Source organism: Schistocerca serialis, chromosome 3, assembly GCF_023864345.2.
Source record: "Schistocerca serialis cubense isolate TAMUIC-IGC-003099 chromosome 3, iqSchSeri2.2, whole genome shotgun sequence".
Taxonomy (NCBI): Eukaryota; Metazoa; Arthropoda; class Insecta; order Orthoptera; family Acrididae; genus Schistocerca; species Schistocerca serialis.
In genome coordinates, this window is record NC_064640.1 from 802,214,742 (window position 1) to 802,220,140 (window position 5,399).

General features: G+C 47.0%; 1 pseudogene; it reads left to right on the forward strand.

The window, feature by feature from the left end:
* Positions 1–258: 258 nt before the first annotated feature.
* Positions 259–375, forward strand: LOC126472352 (5S ribosomal RNA; annotated as a pseudogene).
* The last annotated feature ends 5,024 nt before the right edge of the window (positions 376–5,399 follow it).

The following is a 5,399-nucleotide window of genomic DNA, read 5'->3' on the forward strand; positions in this document are numbered from 1 at the left end:
TATATCGTTATCCCATGACTTTCATCACTTCAGTGTATTTATGGTACTTGAAGTTCAAAACTCAAATATACCTCTCCCAAAGCAATGTATGTAATATAACATCGCTTTGTTAGATATACAGTATTGCGTTTGAAATGTCAACCTTTTTTATATGGCATTAGTGTATTTTCTGATTCGTGTAGACCCATCGTTTTGTCACATTTTATTCTTGAATGAGGGAAGTGTGAAGTCAAAAGCACTTGACCTCAAATGCCGCGTGGCAACGGCCTTGCCGCAGTGGAAACACCGGTTCCCGTGAGATCACCGAAGTTAAGCGTTGTCGGGCGTGGCCGGCACTTGGATGGGTGACCATCCAGCCGCCATGCGCTGTTGCCATTTTTCGGGGTGCACTCAGCCTCGTGATGCCAATTGAGGAGCTACTCGACCGAATAGTAGCGGATCCGGTCAAAGAAAACCATCATAACGACCGGGAGAGCGGTGTGCTGATCACATCCCCCTCTTATCTGCATCCTCACCTGAGGATGACACGGCGGTCGGATGGTCCCGATGGGCCACTTGTGGCCTGAAGACGGAGTGCTTCTTCTTCAAATGCCCCCCCCCCCCTACGCATAGATTTCGAAACATTAGAAACATAATCAATTAAGGCTAGTAAACTATAGAGTATCCGAGTGTTCCAAATAGAGAGAGGTAAGTTCAAATGGCTCTGAGCACTATAGGACTTAACATCTATGGTCATCAGTCCCCTATAACTTAGAACTACTTATACCTAACTAACCTAAGGACATCACACAACACCCAGCCATCACGAGGCAGAGAAAAACCCTAACCCCGCCGGGAATCGAACCCGGGAACCCGGGCGTGGGAAGCGAGAACGCTACCGCACGACCACGAGATGCGGGCAGAGAGAGGTAAGTGCGTAAGTGTTTGGTATGGGAGGGTGGCGGGCGGGGGGCGGGTCCCGCAGTTCTCCCGTTTCAGGAAATGTTTGTACGTGTTTTGTATCATTGCCATAAGTTGTTTTATAGCTATGCAACCTATTTTATTCTCCAGTACGATGATTACCAAAGAGACTGACCATTTCTTCGTGAAAGTTAGCATTGATTTTGGAAATAATGGTTGTACGACTACTTTGCTAATTGAACCCAAATGACTATAGGTGTCATTTCTTTGATAGCCAATAAAGAGTTCCGTCACAGAACTATTACTATACGAATACATAAAGGGGAAATGTTGCTAGGAAAAATCTCGAAAAGTTCTTGGTCGATTTACTTCAGATTTTACATGACACACTTATGAATATAGGGATGGACATAGGCTACATTTTATTTCTTTATAAATTCACAGCGAGAAAGAAAATTATGTTCTGTACTGTGAAAGTGGGCGGTTTCGTTTCCATTCTCGCAGTTGGTTTTAACAGCTACCTCTATATCACGAAATTTGGATCGGATTATGATTAGAATTCTACTACGCAATCTGAATCCTGTGAAACTTTGTAGTGTTATCCGTTCCCAGGTTAAAACTAGGCGAAATAATGACACTGAAAATACTATCCTCACAGATCGAGCATCAGGAGAGTACTCTCTCATACTCCGTATACCAGTAAGCCATTCAAGCGAATCAAGGTTTCCGAGCACAACTCGCGGCCAAACCCAGACTTCCATATCTCGACGTTCCTGCGACTCAAACTGTACTCGTAGACACATTATGTAATTGCCATAGAGGGGGTGGGGGGACATTTTAATTGAAAGTCGCTGCCTGGCGGCGTCGAGTACATTTGAGACATTGCACTGCCTGTCTTGTTAAGAAAACGATACAACGTTCATGCATGTGTGAATCACATAATACACACATCAAATAACGTTTTGCCTCACCCCAGTTCCCAGAACTCCTGAAGACAGATGTTGACTGTGGATATTGTATCACAGGCACAGTCCCTTTGACTGTTCAGAGATGTCACAAAACACGCCCAAAGATGTAAACAACTGTGTATGAGCAGCGCCTATTGGACGGAGGGAATCCGACAGCCGATCAGTTCCAGTCATTCCACCAGGAAGGAGGTACACGGCTCGTATTGTCTGTAGTTTAACCATGCTTAGACGATCAATATCGCGGTTCGATTGCGTCGGCATTGTGCCAGGATCGGCTCTCAACAGCGGAAGTGTCCAGGCGTCTCGAAGTGAACCAAAGCGTTGTTGTTCGGAAATGGAGGAGACACAGACAGACAGGAACTGTCGATGACATGCCTCGCTCAGGCCCACCAAAGGGCTACTACTGCAGTGGATGACCGCTACCTGAGGATTATGGCTCGGGGGAACCCTGATAGCAACGCCACCATGTTGAAATGTTGAATAATGCTTTTCGTGAAGCGACAGAACGTCTTGTTGCGAATCAAACTGTACTCAATAGGCTGCATGATGCGCAGCTTCACTCCCGACGTCCATGGCGAGGTCCATCTTTGCTACCACAACATCATGCAGCGTGGTACAGATGGGCCCAACAACGTGCCGAATGGACCGCTCAGAATTGGCATCATGTTCGCATCACCGATGAGTGTCGCATTAGCTTCTACCAGACAGTCGTCGGAGACGTGTTTGGGGGTAACCCGGTCAGGCTGAACGCCTTAGACACACTGTCCAGCGAGTGCAGCAAGGTGGAGGTTCCCTTCTGTTTTGGGGTGGCATTATGTGGGGCCAACGTACGCCACTGGTGGTCGTGGAAGGCGCCGCAATGGCTGTACGATACGTGAATACCATCCTCCGATCGATAGTGCAACCATATCGGCAGCATACTGGCGAGGCATTCGTCTTCATGGACGATAATTCGCGCCCCCATCGTGCACATCTTGTGAATGACTTCCTTCAGGGTAACGACATCGCACGACTCGAGTGACCAGCATGTTCTCTAGACATGAACCCACATGCGTGGGATGGATTGAAGCAGGCCGCGGTGGTCTAGCGGTTCTAGGCGCGCAGTCCGGAACCGCGCGACTGCTACGGTCGCAGGTTCGAATCCTGCCTCGGGCATGGATGTGTGTGATGTCCTTAGGTTAGTTAGGTTTAAGTAGTTCTGAGTTCTAGGGGACTGATGACCACAGTAGTTAAGTCCCATAGTGCTCGGAGCCATTTTTTGATGGATTGAAAAGGACTATTTATGGACGACGTGACCCACCAACCACTCTGAGGGATCTACACCGAATCGCCGTTGAGAAGTGGGACAATCTGGATCAACAGTGTCTTAATGAATTTGTGGATAGTATGCCACGACAAATACAGGCCTCCATCAATGGAAGAGGACGTGCTACTGGGTATTAGAGGTACCGGAGTGTACAACAATCTGGACCACCACCTCTGGGGGTCCCGCTGTGTGGTGGTACAATATGCAATGTGTGGTTTTCATGAGTAATAAAAAGGGCGAAAATGATGTTTATGTTGATCTCTATTCCAATTTTCTGTACAGTTTCCGGAACTCTCAAAAACGAGGGGATGCAAAACTTTTTTTGATGTGTGTATGTGTACAATTATAGGCTGTGACGGAGGAAAGACGACATATGGAAATTGGGGTCTCGCCATAAGTAGTGTACGGATCGCTAAAGCGGGAAAGACAGTGGTTTCCAACCCGAGGCCATTAACCCCTGAGGGGTAACACGATATTTTCTGGGGCTAAAAATACGAAGTGTTAGATTATGGTTCAGTCACATAACTAAATGGCTTCAAAAAATCATTTTCACTACCTCATTAGACTATTAAATTTAAGATAGGTTGCTGATTCTAAAAGCATAAAAAATGAGCATCAATGCATGACGGTACGTTGCGGAGGCCAGAGCGAATGTATTAACAACAGTATTGGAAATTCGCTAGTAGTAATCGATGACAACTAGCTGCAGCTGGCTACTTGCCTGTATTGTTGCGGCAGTTCATTATTTACTCCACCGAGTTACCAGCTCGCTCATTGTTCATCTTTTGTTAGTCAACTGTTAGCTCGCCAACCAAATCGACGGGTACGAAGTAAATGTCTCCGATTTCACTACCTTCTCAACGTATTTCGGTTTGAGACGAGAAAGAGAAACAGATGAGTAAAAGTTTTTCTTATTCAAGCACTAACTGTTGGATAAGAAAATCTGCCTTTCGTTCACTATTGGGCATATATATTTGAGTCGATAAGATATAAGCATGTGGGTGAGGGTATCTGTTCTTTCGGACATGTCCGAAAGAACAGATACCATCTCCATATAGATAAGGCTAACCGGCCAATGATCTTCTTCAGTGCGGGTGCACTCACATTGCTCAAACTCTTGCGGGAACCGATAGATTGACTGCCGTGCGTAATGAGTATAGTGGGTAGGGGTACTACAAATGTAGTGTGTGGACAGTAAGTTGGAAGTGTGGGTCTCACGGGGAGCGTGCCAGAGGTAAGTCCCTGGAGTCACATTATCCTGTGTGTCCTCGATGACTCTCCAGTCTGCTTTAGGCGGTGGCGCACCGCGGAGCTGTTGCCCAGACCGCGGGCGCGCATGGACGAGGAAGTGTTTAAACCGCCGGTACTGGCACGTGTTGTTTGACTAGATCGCCGTGGCACACAATTTTAGAAAGACTACGTTCCAATTAACGTTTGACAACGAATGTGCCATACCCAAGGCTTTCGAAATAGAGCGTTTTTTGAGGGAAGAAGTTCGTTTACCTCCTACAGACCTAATTGGAATACACCTATCCATTGTAAGCACGAAGTCGGCGTTCCAAAACATCCCAAAGGTGTTCTATAGGATTCAGATCAGGACTCTGTGGAGGCCAGTCCATTACAGGAATGTTATTATCGTGTATCCACTCCGCCACAGGCCGTGCATTATGAACAGTGCTCGATCGTTTTGAAAGATGCAATCGCCATCCACTAATTGCTCTTCAACCTCGGGAAGCAAGAAGGTGCTTAAAACTTCATTGTAGGCCTGTGCTGTGATAGTGCCGTGCAAAACAGCAAGGGCTGCAAGCCCCCTCCATGAAAATCACGACCACACCATAACACCACCGCCTCCGAATTTTACTGTTGGCACTACACACGCTGGCAGATGACTTTCACCTGGCGTTCACCATACCCACACCCTGCCATCGGATCGCCACATTGTATACCGTGGTTCGTCACTCCACACTATCTTCTTCCACTGTCCAATCGTCCAATGTTTACGCTCCTTACACCAAGCGAGGCGTCGTTTGGCATTTACCGGCGTGATGTGTGCCTTATGAGCAGCCGCTCGACCATGAAATCAATGTTTTCTCACCTCCCGCCTAACTTTCATAGTACTTGCAGTGGATCCTGATGCAGTTTGGAATTCCTGTGTCATGGTCTGGGTAGATGTCTGCCTATTACACATTACGCTGTACGCTTTCGTGCTGTACGTTTCCCTTCAC